We start from the raw sequence: 27029 nt of genomic DNA, 5'->3' as shown, positions 1-27029 counted from the left end.
TCCGCATATCCACAAACACCCTGTCTAACCATTAGTCATGACAGAGCAAATGAATTAAGGAATAAAAGAGTTGTAGCAACTAGACATGTAGGTGACTCATACAGATACAAACTGGTTTTGTCAATTACATTTTTTAATCAAGAGATCAGGCAGTACTACTGAATATCATACTGTGGGTGTCAAAACAGCAGGTTTTTCAGACAGAATTTAAATGAGTAAAACCATAATGCAATGCTCCAGAAAGAATTCCACCACACAGACTAAAGGCAGGAGATGCAATGGTGCAGACAGCTCCAACTCAAATGTTATCTGTTTGTACTGCCTGGAAAGCAACATCCAAAAGTGTGAGCCAAACCTTAAAAAATTCTGTGAAGACAGTGGCTCTGTCTTGTGACGCATGGTTTCATTTGGCATAAAGAGCAGACAAGAGAGGTCCTCAACCCAGAGTTGCAGATTAGGCAGAATACCTTGAAAGGTAGGACTGAGGGCTTGGCTGTGGCACAACGTTACTTAATAGCATAGAAAGCAAGCAGAAAGGAGAGAAGACAATGTTGTAGCATTTGCAGTAGTCCAGGCTGCAGTATTATTTTAAGCTTCCAGAAGGTTGGCTGCTTTATGCCAGATATGTAACACTGTTACTGTACAGCAGAAAGATGAAAATGGCATGGATTTCTAAGCTCAAAACAATGTTTTCTTTGATGCAGCAATCTCCACATCAGTCACAGAAGATGAAAAACATTATTGTGGATCTATTGTCTACACTGCTGTAAGACAGGAGTGAAGCTGAAGCACCACAGACCAGGTCTGGAATCAGCAGGAAGTATGAAATACCATTCCTGTGTCATTCCTGAGTGTAACATGCCATACTACATTGCTTGTAGTATGAGTGCAGCAGTCAGATACTCTGATTTCAGGTAGAAAGCAGCCTGTTATCAGTTCAAGTTCTGCAACAGCTAGACAAGACCCAAGCACCGCTAGCATCTGACTCCAAGCTTCAACCTAGCTCTTGTTCTTGATACATTTCACAGAACCGCATCTCACAGTTAGCGATGTCATTGTGAAGCAACCGGGAATGTCTTATAGATTTTATATGGTGACCTGTTATTTTTGGACACAATTTTATACAGGCAATTCAAGCACACGTAGGCAGAAAAACTTTTGCGCCCGAGCGCCCCCCAGTTTCTTCACGCTTTAAGAGATACTCACACCCACAAAGCTATTTCTGTGCGTGCTGAAATCGGCTGCTTGGCTGGTGCCTGAGGAAGAGGAGGGCCGACGTGCAAGCAGCAGAAAGCCCGACGTGCCAGGGCGCAGGGCGAGGCGCGATGCTCGCCAGCCACGGCGGCGACCGGCGGCTCCAGCCCCGCCAGCGGCGCGGCCCGGTCGCTGTCCGCGGTGCTGAAGGGCCGCCAGCGCCGCGGGCGGACAGGCAGCTGTCCGCGGTGCTGAAGGGCTGCCGGCGTGGGCGGCGGGCCGGGCCGCACCTCACCGCAGGCTGCGCTTGCGTGGCTGGCGGAGCGGACAGCTTCCCGCGGGCCTTTCCACGGGAGAGAGGTTCACTGAGCCGCTTAGCAAGTTCAGGTGGACACCAGCACTCGTCATTACCTAGATGAAAGGGAACCCGACCATGAGTTAGGTAAGAGTAAGTGCAGTCTGTTTGGCTTTCTGCTCAAGATGAATTCTGATTCCCACAGACGGTTTTCAGGGACAATCAGGGCAGCCAAGAAAACAGTGACATGCAGAAACGGCTGATAAAATTGCAATGAAACGTCTGTTGACATTGATTTTGAGCCTGCGGGCAGAGATGAATGATTGAAACACTAGGCTTGTTAAAGCTAGAATGCTTTTGATTTCTCTTCTCCGTGCTGAACAAGATTTAGCTGGAGGGAAGTTAACAATCAGCTAATTGACATTGAATTAACCATGAAATGCAGTATAACTACTTTTCTTCTGAAGTACTCTTCAGCAATGCTTTAACAAGGCTTTTAATTATTGATTATTGCTTATAACACACAGTAGAACTCCTTTTATTTGTTTTAAAATCTGGTGTCCTTCAAAGGTGTCAGCTCAAGTACGCTCTGTAGTTCACCTATGTGCTAATGGAAACCAAACAAACAATCAAAGAAAAACTGTATCTTCTTCCTCTGGCAAAGCGTCACAGCATAACATATCAGTTTTTCCACTATCCGGGTCAGGTTAAAAACCAGATATTCTGTAAGAATAAGGTTAGGAAGTCCACTGTATCCTTCAGCAAAGGTGGGGAAATTGAAGGAGAACTATGGTGCATTTTCAGATAATCCACTGAATTGACTACTGCCTTTGGGACATGTCGTGGTTTAACCTCAGCAGGCAGCTCAGCCCCACGCACCTGCTCACTCACTCCCCCCCAGTGGGATGGGGGAGAGAATCAGAAGGTGAAAAGTGTGAAAACTCATGGGTTGAGATAATGACAGTTTAAGAGGTAAAGCAAAAGCTGCGTGTGCAAGTAAAGCAAAATAAGGAGTGCATTCACTACTTCCCATTGGCAGGCAGGTGTTTAGCCATTTCCAGGAAAGCAGCGCTCCATCATGCATAATGGTTACTTGAGAAGACAAACACTGTAACTCTGAACATCCCCCAACTTCCTCCTTCTTCCCCACAGCTTTTATTGCTGAGCATGACACCATACAGTGTGGAATATCTCTTTGGCCAGTTGGGGTCAGCTGCCTCAGCTGTGTTCCCTCCCAGCTTCTTGCCCACTCCTACCCTACTCACTGGTGGGGAGCACTGTGAGAGGCAGAAAAGGCCTTGACGCTGTGTAAGCACTGTTTGGCAATAACTAAAACATCAGTGTGTTATCAACACTATTTTCACCACAAATGCAAAAGGCAGCGCTGTATGAGCTACTATGAAGAAAATTAACTCTATCCCCACCAAAACCAGTACAGAACAACAATAGCATTTGAAGAACTGTCACACGCACAAACAAAAAAGAAAATGCTTGTTTGCTGCACAGCTGAGAACCCGGAACAGTACTGACAGCAGTGGGCACAATTACCATCAGTGCAGCTGCATATGCTGCATGTCAGCTACAATAGGGTTACTGCTCAGCACACACTGGGGAGATGGCAAAATCTATGTTGCTAATGGCTGTGGAGAGTGTGAGAGTAGAAGATTGCTCAGAGAATTATGCTGAATGCATCAGAACAATACCAGGAAAATTTTTGTAAAAATCAAATACAAGAGAAGACAGATTTTTGTGTGTTTAGAAGAGATTACTATCACAGCAGTGGACATCGCTCCTTAAGGTAACTGCTCTCTCACCTGTGAGATGTTCTCATTTCCTTACCGTAGCACAGGGACTTAGGGAAATCAGCATCTTCTGGGAGACCTCTAGCCTGTAAGCAACTTTAAGACAGTGGTCCTTCTATCTCTGATCCTCTTGGTCTTGTTTGTCCAAAAATCCTGCCTTGGCCCTGTCAAATCATCCTATTCAATTGTTTGTCACTGTAGTAGCATGCTCATCACCACTATCAACAACAAAACTTTTTGTAAAATAAAAATCCCAAGAGCTTTCAAGATCACAGCAAGGCAGGCACATGCTGTCTGTAAAGAGGGGATTGCATGCAGCAGGGCTGAGCCACATGGGGCATTGTGAGATAAATCTGTTACACTAAGCACATGAAGGTGTAGTGTGCACAGAACAGTAGGTAAAAAGCTTATGGGAATTTCTTTCCCAATTCACTATAAATGGGCCAAAGAAAATTGTTCCAGTGGCTCACAACACATCTAGCAGATTACACTGCCTACAGACTTTAACCCTCCAGACTACCCCAAGGGGCAGTCTATGACACTGTGTTCCCCTTCTGTTCTCCAGTGCCGCAGTGTTTTCCTTCTACCCTCAACAATAGCCAGGAAACAAGAAAAGTTTTAGTGTTTTTTTTTTTTTTTTTAAAACCCCAAACCTAAGTTGTAGAGCCCAATTTATCAAGCAAGCAACACTGCCTAGAGGGAGTGGAGTGCTGAAAAAGGGAGAGAGACAGTATCACTTAAAGCTTTGAGTTCACACAAAGCATTCCCATTCAGCAGGTGTAGACATCAAAATAAATAGCCCTCTGGCAATCTTCCAGATGGCCTAAATCTCCAGGCATATTCAGCCTGATTACCTTAGATTTTTTTCAGGCTTGCTGTCTCTGCATTTACTTGTTCTACATCCCTTGCCAGCTACAGAGAAACAGCTGTGTCTGGCCTAGGGTGTGAACATCTGGTTCTGACTGTCATATCCAGCTGTGAGTCTTCTGCAACACAACTCCATTAGCTACTAGTATAGACAAGTGCAAAATAATGAACATCGGAAGAAACAATTTTAAACTACTCATTCACAGGAAAGGGGGTCTAAGTAAGTTGTGGCTTCTCAGAAACATGTCCAAGTATAAATGAACAGAACAGTGATAATATCGGGCACATACTCTAAACTGCAGAGTCCAGAAACAGTTCTTTACTGAAAGGATAGGGTCACTATCATTCTTTTGTCAAATGACTGTTTTAATCTTTAATCTGCTTCAGCCTATATTGCTGGATGTCCTCTGGGTGTATATCCTAATTTGCAGTAATCGCTATCAGTAATAATCAGTGGCATGCTACCTTCCCGAATCCTGAAACCAGATTCAGGTACTTTAATACAAAAGCAAGTCTCTAGGAAGAATGGCAAGGAAAGCTGGAGGATCAGGCTCATCTCCCATGGGCACTAGCAAGCCTGGAAAAGTCAGGCAGGCTGGGCAGGTGAGAAATACTACTGTACTGCGCTAAGTGGCTGCTGCTGCTGCTGCTGCTGCTGCTGCTGCTGCTGCCTGAACCATAAGGGACAGCCCCAGGCCCTGTTCTGGAAGAGTGTTCTGCAGAAAGAGTGAGAGGGGGATTTCACACATGTAGGTGCTAGTGGCATTACATGTGCTTGCTGGAATCGTTGGTCTGGGCCAGACTGTGCTCAGGTTTTCCCTAGTGAGGACAGATAGGAATTTGGAAGGAAGAGGAAAGAAGAGATCAAGAATATTAACACTTCCCTGCATGCCTTTGGCTTCATGAAGGATCAGCCAGTTTTCTAATGTTCTCCATCAGCTCATGGGTATACTTTGTGGCACAGAGAGCCCACATTCTGCAACAGAAGAACTTAGAAAATCTCCCCATGACAATGTAAAACGGGAGCATTCAGGACTACCTCAGGATTAGACTGCAAGCTCTCAGAAATAAAAGGGGACAAACAAATGTTTACCAAAGCAGCACTCTAAGGAAGATAAAATGGGACTCTCTTGTGCCTCACGTATCAATACAATTGCTAACCACACAGTAGGACAAAGCCTCCATCAACCTGTGCAACTTCATTAGAAGAGCTTAATTTTATCCTACACCTCCATTTTAGCTACTGATCCTGGTACAACAACCACAGTCTGTCTCTGCCCAGGGCATATCCATGGTATTGGTATAACTTGTGTTGCATATTCTCTGAAAGCCAAACCACTGAGAGCCATACTATTACCTCCTCCACTCTCTCTTCAGATGAACACACACTACCACGTACATTATGGTGATGTTCAGGCTCAGTGTTCCCATGGAAGTTGTAGATTTGCAGTATGCTCGGACAGAGCTGGAGGCAGTGCTGCTCTTACCCTGTCGTTCCAGCTGTAGCACTGTTCCTCTCCTGGGGGAAAATTACAGGTTATTCTCAAAGAGGATTAGTTCTTATCTCCCATACATTTCTTGGCTAGTCATCCAGGCTGCTGGTCTCATGGGGACAGCGTTCCTAATATACCACTCCTCAATGTTAGGTTTGGCTGGTGGAGCTATGGGTTCCACAGATTCCTCCATCCCCCATTCTCTGATTCTGGATGCATTTACTTGTCAAGACCAGGGAGTATAATTAGAGGGAACAGGTCCCAGGATGCCTCTCCCACTTCTGGCAGCTGACAGAAGGTGTGAGCTCAGCACTGCTGAATTCCATACTTCAGTCACACCCTTTGGAAACTCTGTAGTACATCCATCATACCAACAGATCACAGTGCCAACCGTGATGACCACCTACAATACCGGGTCATGGAGCTGAAAAAACAGCAATTCTATTTTATTATCCGTGAAGAAGTGTCTCTCTCACTGCAAGCACTGGCACTTCCATTATTCCCTACCTATTACTCCACTTATGCTTTGTGCATTAGTGTTCCCCCTCTTATTCCCCCACGTATTTTTTTTTGGATGAGTGCGTATTAAAACAGGCTTGGACAGCAGAAGGCTTTCCAAGACTTGATTTGTTGGCTGTCTCTTTTTGTTTCTGAGAGGAGCTCTCAGACCATACTGAAATGGTCTCCTTCACAAACTATTCCTGATGGCCCAACAGGTTCCCATTATACTAGTTAATCTCACTATTAATACTAGAAGAGTTATATACAGTATCGAAAAAAAGATTACAGATGGATCTGAGAGCAATATATGTTTCAGTAGGCTACAATGTCATGAGTTGCTTTTGCTTTCATAGATTTTCTGCCAATTGGGAATTTTCCCGCAAGAAGGTTCCAAAAATCTTCTCAGCCTCTAGGAAACTATTTGTTTGGCGCACTTAACTTAGGAGCTCTTAAAATTTTGTCAAACACATCAAACCAAATGGCCCCCAGGCAAAGATCTTGCATAGCAAGTTTCAACCCACACAAACTTCTAGTGCTAGCTTGTGAACCCCTGGAAGCACAGGCTTACAAAGGACACTGAGTATAGAGGGGGACCTTCTAAGGCTTTGATCCTCCATAAAGAAATGAACATGAGAAGTTTCCTTAATTTCACCAGATCTGGTGCACTGGTTGTACGGTACCTGTTTATTCATTTGTTTTGTATTTAACTGCAAGTCTTTGGGGCTAAGACTGCCAGTCCAGGTTATAAAGCCCCTTATGAAATAGGGATCCAGTCCTGGCTGGAAGCTGCTTTAATACGGTTAATCATCATAACTAGCCTCAAGGACTAGCTCTCTGTCTCTTTCTCCCCCCATACTTTACAAAGTGGTAAGCAATCTTTCAGGATGCACCTTCTCAGAACTCTACCTTATGGCATGACAACCATATACGCTGTTCTCAGCAGCCTCTTACAAGAAGCTCTGAATAGAGAATGTCCAATGCCAATGGAAAGAAGGCTGGCCTCCAAAGGATGCTGCTGCAGAATGATTTTGTGCACACCTGGCCTCTGTACCAGGCCACATCAACACAAATTAGAATACTGTGATCAAACCTGATAAAATGAATTTCTATAGATGCTACATACAATCCAAGATGAATGTTCACTTTTTTATTTATGCAAAAAAATGAAGTAAATGATGAATTATTCAAGACACAAGTGTATCTTCCCGTAGAATGGTGCCCTGCACACTTGCAGCTCTGTTTGTCGTATTTATAATACAGTGTGAGCTCAGGTAATCTGAAGGACAAGGATCATGCAGAGAACCACGTCACAGCCTCTCCAATGTTCACATTTGTCTTTTCTTACTATACCTAATAAAGCTCAAATGACAAAAGGTGACATACTGTATGTGTTTTATCTCATTATTAATTAAGCGTATTTATCTCTTAAATCAGATGTGACTTGCACCACAACATCAGTAATTAAATTAAATATTGATGTGTGATGGTTGTGTGCCGAGGCTGCATGGGTAAGTGGAATTGCCATATCTAATTAACATCTTGCAGGAGTAGCCCCATTAGGTTTGTTAGCTAAATCTCCAAATGGTAATACTAACAAAAGTGTAACTACCACTTAACAACCCTAATTAATAGGAGCCTTATCAGATTTGATGAATATCTTCATCTCTGTTTTGGGGGCTGTTGACTAGACTTTTGTTGTATTATTGTGAGGTTGTGAACTATTTAGAACTGGTAACTCTGCTGTGCTTTACCTTCAAGTCTGTGTGGCAAGGCTGCTTATTTGCTCTTTTGAAGAAACATATAGGAGCATCATGAGGTTAAAGATCAGAAAAGCACTCAAGATGACCCTCCTTGCCAAAATTTCAGCAAGGGCTTAGACTTCCTTCTTCTCAGGAGTAGTACATTGCATGTGCATGAAAGAGACTGCATCTATCTAGAGAGCCCACTTGACCTCTCTCAAACAGGTAAGGTTGGCTGGTGCCCTAGGTTCTGAAATGTTACCTTCTGCCTTACTATATACAGAAATTTCTCCTTGGAGAAAGCTATAAGTTTTTTTTTTTAAAATGCTCATTAAATTCCATTGTCTTAAAAGCAGTTCAGCAATGCCATCACAATTCTGATTACTGTTCTACTGTATGCTGAACTGAGAATACAAAATTACTTCACTTGGGATTAGATACAGATTCCAGCCAGGATTTCAGGGCGAACTGCAACTATATCACTCCTTGCAAAATATAATTCAAATAGTAGTTGTTACATAGTCTGGGTATGTTACATCATTTGAAGTGGTTAATGCTCATGTTCATTTAACTACTACAGATGCTATTCTCGGCTGTGACTGAGCAAAAAAAAATCAAGTGCATTACAAAACTGCTCCCCAATTTGTGCTTTAGAAACCATTTAAAAGCTAGCCAACCTTCCCAAGAGTCAGAGAAAATTCTCCACTGACAAGACTCCTGCCACTCTTAAAAGTAAATGACAATACAGGGTATTGCGTCTGACCAACTGTCTCAGGGCTGCTGCAATTCCATCTTGAGGTTCTGGCAATAAGAACAGCGTCAAACGCCAATTTTCTTCCCTTCTTTCTGATTACAGCTGATCTTGGCTGGGTTAATGATGTTTATTGTTCTCTGTAATGAAATTGTACAGGTGATATTTCTTATTCCATTATCACCATGTCTTTCTGCCCTTCTCTGTTTCTCCCACAAGTATCTACCTCCTCTATTTTATTTACTTTCCCACTTGTGTACAAGAGTAAGTTACAATTTGGATTTTAAAATGCTGTAACAATTTGATTAGGAAAAAAACCTGGGTATTTTGACTTAAACATACTGGTCCAACAGCACAGAACTGATCTGAATCACAGTCAAAACCGATGGTTTGCTAAGTGGAGAAGTAATAATGGAGAAACATACACCTGAATGCAGACTGATCATTTAAAAATCAGCAAGTATTACTGGTAATAAAATCAGTGAGCATTTGTCTTGAGCTTTGTATCTTCAAATAATTTCTAGGATCAGCTGGTTAAGCAACACTAGAGATGACTATTTGGCTATGTAAGTAACTGGTTAAAACACCTGTATCTTCTGGGAGCCTAGGTTCAGTTGAGCCATAGGTGAGCATGGATAGAGTTTTACAGTGTATGGCTTTTCCAAATACAGACCTTCAAAACGAGCACCACGACAGGACACTTCAATGTTAATCATCAGTCAGCAGCAACAAGCATTTGTCCAGCAACCTAGACCTTTACTTTCATCATCCTAGCTGTGCTGTATACGTGCTGTGTCCCTCTGGTTACCCTGCCTGACAGTGTGATCTCAGAACACACTGCTCTTGTGACACAGCTGACATCAAGAAGTACTGATATCTCAAGAGCCGGGGCAGTTAGCTGTGTTACTTTAAAGTCATCTCCCTCCTTTGCACTCAGTTGGAGCAACAAGCCCCAACAACATGACCACGTATTTTACCAGCTCTTCAGGCCTTCACAGCATGGAGCAATGACTGAGATTTTATTTTGGTAACTACTCTGCAACAACATACAGCTTATTTTTGAGCAGGAGTTCTCCCAGGCCCTACAGAGCAGTGACCCTCTTAGGGATACAAGGCATAGTAATAAGAGACAAGCTAAGCACCTTTGATGCTTAGTGGCTGTTCCCAGAGAGTGCATTACTCAGTTATTCCTGCCATGGCAGCTGCTAATAACTGTATTTCTTGTTTACTATACCAAAACAAAAACCTAGCCCAGCATAACACACAAATCTGCATCAGTACCTTGCCCTGCATAGAAGCTACCTGCACTACTAAATAAAACTTAGTAAAGAATCAGGGCTGAAGTCCCAGTCACCCTAAACCTACTGCTGGATCCACACAAACCCTTGTCACCATTCCACTCTTCCACCCCCCCCCACCAACCCTTACACATTAGAAGAAAGGTGCTGTCACTTTTATAAGCTGTTTTTCCTCTCACAGGTACCACCTACCATCATGACTCGGCAGTAATTAGTCGGTTAATCAAAGCCAGGCTGCTTCAACCCTTAAAAATAGCATGATTACATAGAAAAGGCTTTCTGGTTCTTTCTAGAGTCTAGGTAGCAAGAAGAGTCTGAAGGGAAATAGAAAATGCTAGACCTTGTTTCACCAGATACTGCTCTACATGTAGTACAGCATCTAGCCAGGGGGGAGAGACTTCTTTTGGTCAGACACAAACGCTACCTGTGCCTGTTTAGCAGGTATAAGCAAGCTGAGAACTTCTCACCATGCAGATACTAAATGCAAATGTTAACTGTGCAAACATATTGCTCATGTTTTAGTGAAGTAGCAGAACAAGCTCTCTTATTTTTTCTACAGAGCAGAATCATACCTTCTTATGGGATGAATCTCCCTAAGCATTTTGGGATGCAATGTTGGCAGCTCTTTTCCCAACACACTAAGGGGCAAATGAATTACCCTTTGTGCTAACCAGCTAGGCTGCCTGTCAGATTCACTGATATTCCAAGCAATGTCTCAAATGAATTTTAAGATGCATGTGCAATAGCTAAGTATTTAGCAAACTTTACCATCCTTTTAAGTGTCTACCTACATTGCTTGAGGAATCTGACTCTATCATTTTGTATTTAGGATTTTTTTCTTCTTTTCTACTGAGTGGTCATATTCTTGATTGAATGATCAGTATTAACATATTACAACATTTGCAATCTACCAACAGTTTTGTGGCTACTTTTCCTTGAAGGATGTATTTCCTTTATTAAGACACAGACAAATTACAAAACAGATAGGTAAAGGTGCATCCATTTGAAATAATCTGCTACAAGCCAAATGCTAAAACACATAGAATGAAACAACCTTCACTACGCATGTATGAAATCATACGTTTTTCACAGTTTCTCTCTCATCTTTCACCCTTCATATTTTTATTATGAAGAACATTTTATTACGATCTTAATATTTTTTATTATGATGTTAGATATTTAATAATATTTTAAAGACATATTCTTTTAATGTGTTATGTGTTGATGCTGTTAGACTACTCATCCAAATCCAAGTCACAATCTTAACTCAAGCCAAGTAAGTCTTCTCCCTGTGTGCAAACATATAGACATTCCCCACTGAGAAAAGCTTCCTGCAAAGGACTCTCATTTTATGATTGATTTTGGCCAGGTGAGGCAGAATTGCCCTTTCCTGCAGGCTGCCAGTGGACACCCATCTCTTTGGGCCTGCTAGAGGACCGCACTGTCCTTTCTCATGCTTGGTTTCTCAGGCCCGTGGCCAGATGCTCACGCTAACAGCATCGCACACTGAGAGAAAGGTCATGGGCATGCACTCATATGACTATTCTACCCATTGTAGGGATATCTGATGTGGAATACGGACTTTTTGTAATGCCACTGGTCACAGTTGAGGGTATTATTCTTAGAGAGGTCACAAAACCAACCTAAAAAGCAGAAGACGTGCTGAAGAACAAGCCTTGTCCATAAAGGAGGGGAGTTCATGGCAGACAAGCAGAGGAACAGCAGAGACAAGAGAAATGACTCTTTTAGTAAAACGACTCACATTTCAGACTAGTTTGGGACCCTGAGTTATTACTAGTCAGACAGCCTGCTCCCTAAAGACATCAGCACCAGCATCTGCCAGTACTTGCCAGGTGCTCCTTCGGCTCACCCTGTTCCCATGCCCACTCGCTCGCTCCAGTAATGCTGGGCTCCCGTTTCCCTCTCCAAGCCATACGAACTTTGATGGCAGTGGAACCATCCAGATTTCATGCTTTTAAATAGCACATGCTGTATTCAATGAATTTCAAAGACACGCTAAACTCAAATTACTGCTATCCATGGATCTTGAGAAGCTTTTATAAATGGCTGCATTACAGTGTAGTACAAAGCAGTGATTTCCATAATGCTTGTCTAATGTATAGAGCATTTTACATAGAACAGGCCCTGTTTCATCTTGAAATGCTTTTTAATTAATTCAATTCATTAATACTGCTTGTCATGGCTAAACTCTTGAGACTTAACAAAAACTTTACTTCAGCACTTGTCAACACATTTCATTAAAACATATGTTTTTGAATGCTTTCTGATAACATCACTATTCTTCATATGCAGAGTGCAGTACTTAAATGTATTAAACAGAGAAGAGGGCTAGCAAAAACCTTTACTCTATATTGACAATGCTGCGTTTAGAGATGAGAAATGGGTGGGCCAGCCTGGGTGTCATTCTTTTCATGACCCCTAAATTAACCAAAGTGAAACCTCTCCCACAGTTTATGTGGGGACATCCTGTTCTCCCAGCACCTTTCCAAGAGGTCCTCACTTCTGTCACATTTCATGTAAAGAAGGCAGAGACAGAGTTTAGGTAGAGTTTGTAGTTGGACAGACCTTTTAGGTTTGACAGATGACTATATATTGGACAAAGGTGGGGATGAATTCTGTATCTTCTTCTGACGAGGCAAAAACCTGAAGATTCCTCATTGTTGAGGTCAGATCACTAAAGAACCTCAAACTAGCAGCAAAATCTGAAAATCTGTGCAAGACGAGCACGGAGCGGAGAGTACGGGCGGCCTAAAGATGTAGGCTGCACTCCTTGACCAGTTACCGACTGTTCGGTCTGGCAGCAAGCAACGCCTGCGAGACCTGAGGGGACTGTACCCACTGACTTGCTCTGGAAATGGCAGGGCAGAAATCTTGCTTTGCTCCAGAGAGTCCAGAGGCACACAAGTCTCTCCCATCTACAAAACTATGAACAACTCTTGCTGTCTGCAAGATGGCACAGCAATTTGTAAGGTTTCTTTATGTTCAGTGATCGTGGAGGCCTGACCTTAAAGCCCCAATTTATCAGTTGTCTGCTTTTGTTTTGCAGGATGAGTATAACCAACACTACGAAAGCATCACTCAGGAACTTGTCCCCTGTCCTGCTGTTGCTCCAGCTCAGAAAATACCATGGCCCTGTTGACAGGGTGCACTGCTGCAGCTTTTTGTCTCACCTTCCCACTACACAGATTTGTGTTTCCACTGACTATTGATGTAGTGGCAGTTGTAGCTCTAAAGCTCTGCTCCTTGCTTTCAGGGTTAAACATTCTCTGTGAGCTTTACACCGAACTCCTCTGAACTCTCATTCTCTAGCTGATGACATACCAGCCTCTTAGAGGCCAAGTGCAAGGTCCTGCACCTGCATTGGGGCAACCCCCAGTATCAATACGGACAGGGGCATGAATGGATTGAGAGCAGCTCTGCAGAGGAGCACTGGGGGATACTGGTAGATGAAAGATTGGACATGAGCTGTCAATGTGCGCTTGCAGCCCAGAAAGCCAGTCATGTCCTGGGCTGCATCAAAGGAAGTGCAGCCAGCAGCTTGAGAGGTGATTCTTCCCCTCCACTCTGCTCTGGTGAGACCCCCTGGAGCACTGCATACAGCTCTCAGGTCCCCAGTACAAGACAGACATGGACCTGTTAAGAGTGGGTCCAGAGAAGGGACATGAAAATGGTCAGAAGTCTGAGAGCCGGGGTCATTCAGCCTGGAGAAGAGAAGGCTCTGGGGAGACCTTATTACAGCCTTTCAATATATAAAGAGGGCTTATAAGAAAGATGGACAGAGACTTTTTACCAGAGCCTGTAGTGACAGGACAAGGGGCAATGGTTTTAAACTGAAAGAGGGTAGGTTTAGATTGGACATGAGGAGGAAATTTCGTACAATGAGGCTGGATAGACACTGGAACGGTTTGCCCAGAGACTTGCAGATGTCCCATGACTGGAAGTGTTCAAGGTAAAGTTGGATGGGGTTTTGAGCAACCTGATCTAGTGAAAGATTTTCCTGCCCATGGCAGCAGAGTTTGACTAGATGATCTTCAAAGGTCCTTTCCAACCCAAACCATTCTATGAACATCCAATGAAGAACATTACTATTCTGGAGCAAATTATTAAGAAAGACTCTTTAATTTCCATAGATGAGTCCATCCTATCTGGACTTCTCTGATCTGTAGTAATCTATAATTGTGGATTGTATTTGCATTGACCTAGGGATGTGTTCATCACTAAGAAGAGAAGTGTTCCCTTCACAATCCTACAAGGCAGCCCATCTGCTTTCAAGCCCTCCTTCCACCTCAAAATAGATCTTCCTCTCCTTTTATCGCCTCTGAGATACACACTGTCACACAGCTGGTACAGTGGCACTGGGAGGAAAGTGCTGTTTTCCCCAGTGCAGCCGAAGTCTTCTAATGCTTGCAACGAATCACATGAAAGCAAATTGTCCAAGATGGGGTGACAGCCATATATTCAAGAGTTCAGAACGTTTGACCTTTAAATTACATACCTGGACAGAATGATGCCTTATGCTCTGCATATCGTTAACCAAAGCGCGGTGTGGACCCATGGATCCAGGAATACTCTGCTCTACCTACGGAACACAGGAACGGGATCCTGTTGAACATTTATACATCCTGGATTATAGACAATACCTCCTTCAAACAGATCAAACTGGTGCGGGAGAAAAACTTGCCCTATATCTCCTCCCAGTGCTTCATGTCTGTGTCTGCTCCACATGGAAACACACTGGACAAGGAAAAAGACTGGAAAACTGGCCTTCTCTGGATGTCTGAATTACAGAAAACACATTTATTTTAAACAATAGGAAAAAAACATTTGTCTGGATGCTAGTGATTTTTTTTTTTTAAAGGCAAAATGCTGTCCCAGGAGAGATTTGTTAAACGGCTGAATAATGTAAATATTGAAAACACTTTCTGTAACATTTCCACTGATTATTTAGTGTGTCCTGCCTATATCCCAGGCCACGCTGTCAATCGGTATTTTAAGCCACCTTTCCGTCTTGCTGGCTATGGACTCTAATGTTTTTTAATATCTCCTGTGTGTGTTTTGTGTAGTGGAATACTTTACAAATCAAAATGTTATTGGGGAATAAGCCCATGATCTCCTGTGTAACATTTCCTGGCTCTACTGCACACACATCTATTGTTCAAGATTGAATTGGTCCCAAGAAGCATCAGAGCATGTGAAAGCCGCTATGAATTTTGCAAAGTGGCTTCAGGGCAGTAAAGCACGTCACAAGAATAAGGTGCAAAATCTGAAAGTCCAAATTTAGGAATCTCAGTCAATATTAAAGACTGAAAAAATAAGTCAATGCCCTTGGTTATAGCTTATGCACTTTTATCTTGTGACATTCCTAATATAGTTGAAAGGAGTATGCATAGCCAGGACACGAAATAAATCCAATTATTAAATAGGTTTATGTGCAATTAAACTGTTAGCCTTTGCTTAATACTACACGTGATTCACAAGACTGATTTCATTAGCCTTTTTTTTTCCCTCATAGTTGTTGCATTCCTCTTTTATTCAGTGTTTTTTACCTCTCTTACAGTGTGCCTTCTATTTAGCCCTCAAGAAATTGGGGTCTTTTGGAAAGTGTAATGCATTTCTACTTGAGCTAGCTCAGTTGAAATCACTCATATTCAACTTTGTGCAGCATTTTTTCATAGAGAGATCAAAACAAAACTGCCAAGAAATAGCACATTCCACTGAAAGAAGGACATTGAGAGAACATGCCTTTATCAGAACTAATCTACAAGATTTCCCTTGGAAATTCCACTAGAGCTTTCAATAAACTCCCACATAGGTGCTTACTAGGGTCCCCTGGCCAACTGGTGTTTGGCAAACACGCAAAGGGACGAACACACCGTTGTTCCCGATGTTAACTACCTTTGTTACAAATGGGATTCAATTCACACTGTCAGAAGCATATGACTGCTTTTTTCTTGTTTTCTTTTTGCAAAGCTGCAATGTACTATGAGATTGAATTGAAAGTTTGATTAAGGTCACTTAATTGTATACTTATTATAATAATTATGTATTCAAAAACCTATAGAGAAAACATTAAACTTCAGTATATCTGTTTTGCTGAAACCATTTTGTGTGAGAAAAATCACCTGTGTCATCCCAATTTACTTAAGGTCTGTGCAAAACAGTAACATATGAAACCAAAAAATAACCAAAAATTCTTTATTTAAAATTCCCTGAAATGAACTGAAGTTTCCCTGTTTACTGAGAGACAGAATTCCTCAAGGACATGGTTCAGAGAATTACCCTGATAAAATAGATATGAATTAAAGAGAGAAGCATATGTGTGGGGAAAAAAGAATGTTTTATGTGTAACTAAGCACAAGAAATGGTAAAAAATAAAAACCAGTAACAAGAAACTATTTCCAAATTTGTTATGTATGCATACAACATATAGCCTAATGCAAAGTTATATGTTGCAGTTATTTAATATCTTTCTTCAAAGGTTTTGCTAATACATCAACAACTGAACATCTAAAGGGGAAAAAATATTTCTCTTTATAGTTTTAGATAATTGTCCCTGAAAAAAAACCAAACCTTTAATTACAACTCAGATGAAGAAAGCTTGATTTGTGTGCTGTGCCCAAATGCTGAGGAGTCGGATGTAAAATATTTGTAATATTTAGGGAACCCTGAGTTTTACATAAAAGTAAACAGCATTGCCTGAAGGCACAATTTCCAGCAACACAATAAAATGTGCAGTGAATTTATGGCGGCCATCCATTAGCTCTTACCAAGGCAACGTCGCCCATATCTGTCGTCCATCATTATAATAGAGGGTTAATGCACCGAATTTACATAAAAAAGTCATATTGTCTGCATGAATTATTTACACTCTCAGCTGTTTTTACAGCTTGGTTTCAAGCTGGATTCTGGGAGAGATTCTGCCAGTAAATTACTCTGTGGAGACCTGACTGTATAACTACAAACAGAGCTTGCAATGAAAAGAAAAGAAAATGGGAATGCACAAGTCAGTAGTTGGAATGGGAGAACAAGCTGTGGGCTTTTCTTTCAGAAGGAAGAGGTAGGGCAGGCAAGTGTCAAGAAAGCTCACGCGCGAAGTTCTGTACATGCAACTATGTGTTAGTGTCTGTCTTTTTCACAGCTGCACACATCAATGCAATTCTGTTGTAGATACGCTTAATTCCCGGTCACATATTCACAGATCAGAATACTTAGTCTTTGTAAATTGATACACTGTTTAAAAAAAACACCCTCATCCCCCCACCCCCCTCCCAATCTATTTATTGTGCAGCAAAACCAAGCAATCCACATGCAATTTTTGCCTACTTTTCCTTTATACTAACGTGTACAATTTCAAAACATCAGGAACATCAGTCCATCTCTGGCATGGACTAAGCACATTCTGTGTCCTCCTTCACACCAGAAAGCCAAAGTTCCTGTCGAAACATACAGTAGAAAATCTTCAGATATTTCAGTGAAATTTTATACTTTCACAGGCAGTTGGGCCTAACAATTTCAAACCTCTTAGTTTTTCCAGGTATGCTGAAAAGTGGCGTCCAAGACACAAGTCCTAGATCTATGCCTAGAGTGATGATATCTAAGTGAAAACTTTAGTATATGAAAAGAGGTTCTTCTCAGTTTGATCAGATTTTAGCACATATGCACAACCTGAGGGAAAGGCAAAAGAAAAAACAAAACCAAACCCTAAATCCCCCCAAACTCTGAAAGCTTGGGAAACAAGTCCCTTGCAAAAGAGTCTGCTCACAGACATGCAGCAGTCCTCCACAGATGTTTCAGCAAGGTTCGTAAAGATAATTCCACAGAGCTACAGGCCTGACTACAGAGCAGGAGGCTCCCTCCTGCTGAAGTTTATGGCAAGGACAATATATTCTTCCACAATAGTGAAAAGATAACGAAAGGTCCCTAAAGAAGCGTGACCATTTGCTATTAATTTCCTCAAGATTTTACCACTGAAACATTTGTCCCCTACTACACTGCGAATAGCCTGTTTCTCATAAAAAACAACACCTTGCTAAGCACACATATTTTGAAGCACCATAAAGATTCTGTTGTTTTTAAATTATGCTGGTTTCCTTTTTTAAAAAAAATACATACAGCACTCCCCTTTCTCTCTCCTTGCAGGTCTGTGCCTTTTCCCCACTGTGGTCAGAGGTGCAGGCTCCCGTCCGCTGCTCCAACTCTTCCCCCAGGCTAAGGGATGGCCACGGTTTCGTTATTCTGCCAACTGCTCCTCAAGGGCAGGCACCGCTCACGCCCAGAGGATTTGACAGCAGTCCGCCCTGGGAAGGCAGAGGAGGACAATTCTTTGGAGAAGTGTGAGCTGAGAAGCCTGAGAAAGGTATGGGGTCTGCCTAAGGATCCATTTTCATTGTGCAAAACCCAAGAACGTTAGAGAACTGTAACAGAGAAAGGTTTCCATGACCATGCCGTGTTTCTGACTAAGGGACCTATCCCTGGAGAACGTCCCTATCCCTGGGGCCTTCTGCTGCTTGCTCACGCTTGAACAATTTTTTACAGCAAAGACTTTTTTTTCTTCCCATCCTAGTCACCTCATTTTAGCTTTGGGCTGCAGCTTCCTGTCAGGTAACTCTGGACCTTGGACCCTCTTCTCTTTCCCCTATCTTGCTCCAGCACCACGTGGACAGAACTACTGCCACCACTGCCTGTGTGACTGTTCCATACACAGAAGGCAGAATTTACTGAACTTTGCATCAAAGCCAACAAAGCTACAAGGACTGCGCAGGATTTACTCTGCTGAGCCAAGGGGAAGAGCAGAAGAACTTTCTGCATTCCCTGGGGAGATGCATCTCTCCAGAGTGCACGATGTCTGGTACAGCCAACAGCTTCACAGTTCTTAGCAGACTTTTGCTGTTCACAATTTCCAAAGAGCAACAAGACGGTCTTTGCCCATCTTCATTTTGTTGATGCTTGCCTCTCCTTTCTCATTTGCTCCTAGATATTTGTCCCTTCTGCGTTTTTATCACATAATTAACTTGACAACAGCTCTCCAATAACAGTGTACCTGAGATTCAGGTGTGCCTCTCTGATCACAGCAGGCCACCTGCTTAGAAAACAAAGGGAACTCATGTTGACAGGGGTTTTTTTTCTCTTTTACAAAAGGGAGTGGACATAGAAGGATAAAAAATAAGGAACAGCTGTGCTGCTTCAGGGTATGTTTTTGCTAAGCCAAGAGACCTCAGACTTCTGCTTGTGATGAAATGTAGCCACAGAAAGCAGAGGGGCTGCCCCAGGACATGGGAATACTCAGCACTGTCTCACTACAAGAATGACATAAGAGACCTGCCTGCTGTATTTATAGAATGACACGTGGAAATTGTCTTGGATAAGCAATGACATCCAGCAAGCTCTGGACCATGGTTATTTGATAGCAGTCAGTGAATGTCACCTGAAACTATTAAAGCTACAGGGTCAGGGAAGGTTTATTATTATGAAATCCACTTTCTCCTTGAAAAATGGAATTTCATATGTTATTTTGGGATTTGAGCTAGCTTGTTTCCAGCTCATTCTGTAGTTGATCAAAACTGGGACTACCCAATCCACATTTACTAAGAATTTCCACAAGCTTTACCTGGCTTCTTGCTCTGCTATTCCATAATAATCAAGTACCATAGTTACCATGGCAACTGACATTAACTGATGCAACTGATATTAACTACAATTCTGTTTCCTCTACAGTGTATCACACATTTGGTATGAGTCTGACTTTAGATCCTGCTGTTCCAGGTCAGGAATCACCCTCCAAACTCATGCAAGGCAGAGTCCATGACCCTGCTAAGTGAAACCACTGCACGCTCTCAAGTCCCTGCCATGGTCCCAGAGGAGCATCCCTGCTATACTGTCACACCAATCCCATAGCTCCAACAGCCATTTTTTTCCCTGAAGGACATTCAGAGGCAGGTTCTGTGGCCCAGCCATGCTGTGAGAAAGCTCTGTACAATATCATGTGGCACCACCAAATTACAAATAGACTGGACCACTATTGGTAATTCTTCCTCCTGATTGTTTACACCCTTTAAATATTTGCAGACTTATGCACCATCCTCAGCTGCAGGTGAGCCAAGTTATACATATTTATCTCACTTAATCTTCCCTCATAAATCAATCTCTCCAGTCAATCTCTCCACTCCCTAATTATTTTTGTTGCTCTTCTCTGAACTCCCTCCAATGTGTCAATCAATATCTTCCTGGTAATGAAGTGCTTTGTAAGGAGCACAGTATTCTAGAGGCAGCTGTTCGGAAGCTGTATACAGTGCAATGATGCAACCAATGTGGGTTTTTCAGTCTTCATTGGAAGGATGATCTAATGGTAAGGACACCAGCCTAGGGTTTTGGAGACCTAGGCTCATGTTCCTGCTCTGAAAGACTCTTTGTGTGACCCTGGTCAAGTCACTTAGTCTGTTCTTTAGTTAAAGCATCTATAAACACTGTGTTGTTTGGTACACACAAACAGTGAAATATGATGGTATGGGGGGCAGGATAAGGATCTGGCTACGTAGACAGGAAACACTAATACCCAACCAAATAGCAGTTTTCTAGTGTAGTTCATTCACTATTGATATGGATGTACGTCTAGCTGTTCCTTGGTACAGTGCTGTTAAACACCATCAGACAGCAGTGTACTGGCCGTGTGGCTTGCCAGTTATTGTACCTGTGACTTTTAGCATTTGCTATATTGTGACTACATCCTTTAGTTTCACTTTTAGCTAGTCTCATTTATTACATGTTCATTCAAACATGAGGACAGGCTTCAGTCGCATCTTCCAAAAAAGTGTCATTTCAAATCCTAGAACTTCTGTTTTCTAACAATTGAGTTGTAGATTTCCTATATAAGGTACAGTGTGATGCGAAACACTACATCTTAATACGGCTATCAGTACACTGCTGTATCCCAATATCAGGTCCAGAGTGGGCTCTGGGGGTTAATCTGCTGCCTCAAGGCACCATGTGAACAATATCATTCAATAGTGTGCAACTACTATCTGCAGAAGGCCCTCATTTCTCCCATCTTACACCTTGCACAGGTTGACTTCCACAGAACAAGCACAGAAGTCTACCTGGTTTGATCACTCAGGTCTTACACCGGTATAAAAGCAGCACTAGATTCTTTGAAATTGTTCACCCTGTTACTTTTTCATAAACTGAATAAACATTGTGTACCATGAAATATATATAAAGACATGCAATTAATGCATGATTAAAACTTTTCTAACTAAATGACTAAGTTCTTATTTTAAGAATCTCATGTTCTTTTCCTTTCTCTTTTAGAGGAGAAGGTTAGGAGTATCAAAATAACTGAAGAAAGCAAAGAAGTCTGAGGATTGCAGTTATGATTCATCAGGCTCCCAGAAATGCATTATAATGTACTATAGGCTGTAAGACTAAAAATTATTCCCCACTGAAATGGTATTCACACAGCTTCTGCTGTACTGAGGCGTACATCGTAATATAATCATAATAACGAAAGTAAGTTTCCCTTGGGGATTATACCTCTGTGTGATTTAATCCTTAAATTTGTTTTGCTTTCATCCCCAGGAGAAGAGAGATTTCAGTTATAAAGTATTCTTCCTAGAAATATCAGACACTGCACATGCATTCATAATCTGCACTTGCATTTACAAAGCCCAGGCCAGGGGGTAAGCAGAATTGGAAGCATAAGTGTTACCGTTTTGTTTGAAGAAACATGGTTTATTTTTCAAAAGAAGGGCATAGCAGAAGGAGGAGTCCTGCTCATCCAGGAAAGTTCCCCATATAACTCTCCCCTCATGTAACAGAGGACATGATTTGCTTTCAAAAGAGGGCTGTCACTCAGAAAGTCTGAAAAGTAAAGATCAGAGAGAAAGGGTTTTGCGTGATAACAAATAAAGTGTGGAATGAAATGGAAACTTAGCATCAACACTTCAAGATTTTCTGTGTAATTCTGGGTCTTAATCTGTATTTTAGAAGACAGTGTAGGCACTTCAGAGGGTAGGTCACAGTGACTTTCAATATGACATGGATATTTGAGGTCCAGGTGTTCCGTAACATTTTGCAGTCAAATTTTGAGGCAGACTCCTAGAAGAACTATATATCTAAAGCCTGAAGTAATTCACAAGAATGAAGCACAAGTTCCTAAATCACTTTGCCTTTGCAATACTGATTGGTATAACAGCTAAATGTCTAAAAAAGAAAGTCTTGAACTAGACTTCTTAATGATTTAGATACTTTGAAAATTTGTCTTTAGTGATCTTATTTCAACTGATTGACTTCTGTATACCTGGATCACAAAACAAACATCAGAATATGCCAGCTACATATACTATGTCTATATGACTATATAGACAGAAAGCAAACAGACACTTCCATGTTCTTGCTCGTCCTTCTAATGCATACAAGAGACCAGGAAAGAAAAAGCATTTATCAGATCTGAGGAAGGCCATTTTACACCATTTGTGATGGTGAATGCTGACACAAGCTGCAGGCCTTGAGTTTTTGATATGCTAGCCATCCACTTCCTGATCTTTTCTTTCATCTGCAGAATAAATCTGGACTTTTGTCTTTAAAATTAAACATGAAGTCTTTGTTCAAGGCAGTACCTACGACATGGGATACCCTCACAAGAGGGGATGGCATTTCCAGCTCATACCTACACATGTCCAGTATTTTCTGGTGTAACTACATCTGGGTTTCTGGGCTTCACAATGATCTATTAACAACAAAGAGCCAAAAGTGACTTCAGCAGGTTTTGACTTAAATGCGTCAGTCATAAAACCCAAAGGCTGAACACCTAAAAGCTCTATTGCTGCAGAAGCTGTCTAGCAAAATCCATACTACAGAAACAGTTTGGAAATAGCAGCTTAAGATGCACAGTGGTCTAATAACAGTTACATCTGGTGAATTATATTCTAGCCTCATCTGTAGTAATTGTTACCACAAAGTGTGAAAAGAAAAGCAGCCAGCAACATATTGATAATGCAAGTCCAACTATTATCTGTTTATTCCATTGTTAAAACTGTTGTTAAACACAGTAGTCCTTTACTGAGTGATGTTACCCAATAACAGTGATTTTGTCAACACATTAATCATTATGCAGTCACCAGCATATCATGCTTTTCTTCTGTACACAAGTTTGTTCACAACACATGTTTATAACATTGAAATGGAATATATATTCTTCAGCTGGGATAGAGTGTGCTCACCTTTAAAAAAAAAAATTACTTCACTCACAAGCCAGTTGCACTTGGGATACACAAACCAAAAGGAAAGTATAGCCAAGTGCAGAAAACTTCATTTGCATCACACTAATCTTTATATATATAGTCATTTTCAAAAAGGTGCTCCTGAACTACAAATTAGATCACAAATCAAGGCTTATCTGTCAACAGCTTTCACCTATAGGAAACTATAGGAAAAGTTTACATTCTGTTACAGCTTTATCACCTTCTGGAAAAATTATTAAAATAATTTTCTTCCTATGACAGTCTTCAGGGAAACTGCTTCAAATACTAATCTGAGAAATACAATTCCTAATTAGCTACTTTCAGTAGACAGTAAACCACTACACTCCTTTTTCAAACATCTACTGGGGAACAAAAAAATGTAGTCATCTAGTGGAAATAATGAATGCCCTGCCATTTGAGCAATTTAAAAATAGCCTGGGAAAAAAAAAAAAAAAAGACAGAAAGACCCAGTTTGAATCATAAATATACTGTTAAAGATGAGTTACCCATGCAGCTGGTATGCATAGCTACATACGCTCATCAGTTGCAGCTGATATGTAACACATCCAATGTAGCATGCAGATGTAGCATTTAACACACATGAACAGCTTGTCTCAGATGCTGCTTGTGGAAGGAGTAGCAGTGCTCAGAAGATAAACGTCCCCTTGATCTTTAAATGGTCAATTGTTCATACCACACCTTCAAAATCAATTGTTGGTTGCCAAGATATTCCCAGTTCTACTGGAAACAACGTGGAAGCAAAACCATTCTCATAATCTCTGAAGTCAAGACATAAAGGGACTCCTCCCCGCCTTTTTTTTTTTTAATTTGCCTGCCTAGCATCAGGAGCAAAGGCAAGCTCAGGAGCTCTGCAGTTGATTTTGTCACTTTCAGAAGCACACCTGACTTTTCAGGCTGGATGTCAAGTTGTGCCAAAAGCTTGTGAAGCCCTGGAAGAAAGAGGTCATAGCAGGAAAATACATCCTAGCCGGTTTCTTCAAGGCAGTTAATCAGATTGTACTTGTAGGAACATCAAACCAAGCATGTGTTTCTACTTCCTCATTGTGATGAGTTTAGAGTTAAGTAAGATGGAATGGGAGGAGACCTTTCAACATGAAAATCGCCTGGCAGGAAGTCAGAGTTGTGCACAAAGACCCACTGACTTCCCAGACCCCACCTTCAGGGTGCAGTGCATTACAGGGGAACAGGTATCAGTCTAGCAATCACAAACTCCCACAGGGCCTCCGGCAGAGCTTAAATGCTCAGAAATACATTGCTAAAGCTTTATGGGACTTACTTCTCCAGGGATTCAAAGCAAAGGACAAATGCCTTCTCTTTAGAGTGTTTTAAACAAGCTTCTTACAGAGATAGCTCACTAGCACCTACTGGCTTTATAGCAATGCACTTGTGTAATTGCATGCACCGTCATTTCCTGGTTTTAAGTGCGACAGTCTGGGTGCACGTTGCCCAAGGTCTGAGGTCTAGCATCACTGTAAAAAGCTCTACAGCATCGTGTTTTCCACTTATTTGTCTGGGCTGTCTTAGGATTCACTGCTCAGAGGATGTCATTTTGTGATACTGTCTCGGAGTACATATGTTTAACAACATAGATATAATGTCACACCAAGACAGCCTTTGGCAGTCTGCAAAAAATAACCTGAGATGAGATGGTATCGTGTCACAGCTGCATAGTACCAGTCAATATGACAAGTAGCCTGAAACCATAGATCCACTATGGTAATGCTTTTAGTGGCCAAATGATAAGTACCCTCCCCAACTCATAGCTGCTGCTTCTTGTGGCCAAGTGACAGCAAAAACCTCCCAGCTCATGGTCATGGGCTGCCCCTCTGCCCTGACTACTAGCATGACCACTTGGCAAGAGTCCTGCTGTAGCCTGCGGTATTCATAGGGCACATGCATGGCTAGGGCAGGATTCACATTAATATACACCAAGGAAGAACGTCACACTGCCAGCCACATGCAATCTTATGTTCTAAAGCACCGGAGTAAGACTGTTAATATAAACAGTCACTACACAACTTATTTCTAACCATTTTCCTTCAGTCAGCACCTATGTAGGAATTTTCAAAAAAACGCAAGTGAAACATTTGAGCAAACATTGCTAATCATTTTTAATCTGAAAGACACCACAGAAATGTTAAACATGAGCCACAACTTCAAAGCAGAGAATAAGAAAGCTTTTAAATAAATTGTGATGCAGTCTTATTGTGATTTGAGGAGAAAGTATCCTTAGTGCTTCTAGCATTTCTGGAATTCTTAAAGATCACATCCATTTTTGCCAGCACTGTGCCCAGCCTGGTCTGTCTTTGCGACTAGGATTCTGAGGCACAACAATACTTCAATGGAGAACTAAAACCCAGGTCTGGTTACAGCCAGAGCTTTGAGGAAATTACTCTTTCTATAATAGGTTATGGGGCTATTCTAAGGTGATGTACAGTATGAAGTTACTACACTGTAGCTGTGTTATTTATTTATAGCACAGATGTATTGATCCCATAAAGCCTTCTTTAAGTATAGGGTGATTTGAATTAATAGCTTTTACCTTGTGCTAGGGGCCATGCAGACACGCTATAAATCAGACAGTCCCTGCCCCAAAGTGCTCACAAACCAGATTAGAACAAGATGCAGCAGGTGGAGGAGACAAACTTGAGGGGAGGGAGGAGGAGGAAGTGGAAAAGCAAGCAGCATTATGCACATTAAGCAGAACTCTCTGCTCAGCAACAGCTAGGCATTGCCAGCTGGCAGGGATCTGCAGGCATCAAAGATGAGTCTTCAGAGGGCCTTAAAGAAGGTTAAGGAAGTGACTGTTTTAAGGGAGTTTCCCTTATGTATGTATAAGAAATAGCCTGTGGGAAAAGCACATGGTGCTTGTGGGTGAAGCAGACTAGTAGACAGCTCTATCTTCCAAAAGGCTGGGTGCTACCGCTGGTGTAATGGGTCAAGAAAATTGGCCTGTGAAGTGTGCCTGATTTTCTTCCATTCACTCAGATATACCTCTCCATCTCTGAATTTCTACCCAGAACATTTAGAAGATAGTGAAATAGACTTTAAAGGTGCTAATGATCTAATTATAAAAACACACAAAAGACATCTCAGCATTTCAAGATAAATTCAAGCCAAGTGCACTGCCAACATGCCACACTCCATGCTTCCCCTTTGAAATAAATGGCTTTATGCACTTCAAAGAGGGCTTTGTTTCACTTGTTTAGCACAAGATACAAATACATTGTTAGACAGAGCAGAAGAGAAAATGCATTTTGCACCATGGGGAGCAAAAATACCCAGCCAGCCACTCAAATGAGAATGACCTCAGGTTTGGGAGGCAGAGCAGGCAGGGGAGGCACTAGATTTCTTCTATCTAGTTTATTCCATTTTAAATTAAAATTATTTTAAAAATCAAATCTCCTTGCAACAAGAGCAGTAGAGAGATTTTCTTAACAGAGCTTCCCTTGTACATACAAAGCCAGGGTAAGAGAACCAAACACAGAAATGGGAGTGTGGCCACAACACAGTCAGTGGGATTGAGTGCACCCTCAGCAAGTTTGCTGATGACACGAAGCTGTGGTGGTACAGTCGACACACTGGAGGGAAAGGATGCCGTTCCTCACTGTGAGGGTGGCGAGACACTGGAACAGGTTGCCCAGAGAGGTTGTGGATGCCCCACCCCTGGAAGCGTTGAAGGCCAGGTCGGATGGGGCTTTTAGCAACCTGGTCTCATGGAAGGTGTCCCTACCCATGGCAGGGGGGTTGGAACTAGATGATCTTTAAGGTCCCTTCCAACCCAAACCATTCTATGATTCTATTTCACTGCA

The 27029-nt window shown here is 41.9% G+C and overlaps 1 long non-coding RNA gene across 2 annotated transcripts in view; it reads right to left on the bottom strand.

The window, feature by feature from the left end:
• LOC138689168 (uncharacterized) overlaps nt 1-27029 on the bottom strand; it is a 127713-nt gene that overhangs the window by 1723 nt on the left and 98961 nt on the right. For both annotated transcript variants that reach the window (XR_011328019.1, XR_011328020.1), the window contains exon 4: nt 14457-14540. This is a non-coding gene — a long non-coding RNA (uncharacterized lncRNA). The remainder of the gene's footprint in view (nt 1-14456; nt 14541-27029) is intronic.

The sequence above is a fragment of the Haliaeetus albicilla genome, chromosome 16 (assembly GCF_947461875.1).
Source record: "Haliaeetus albicilla chromosome 16, bHalAlb1.1, whole genome shotgun sequence".
NCBI classification, from domain to species: domain Eukaryota; kingdom Metazoa; phylum Chordata; class Aves; order Accipitriformes; family Accipitridae; genus Haliaeetus; species Haliaeetus albicilla.
Note: the sequence above shows the minus strand (reverse complement) of the source record. Positions and strands in the feature narration are given on the sequence as shown.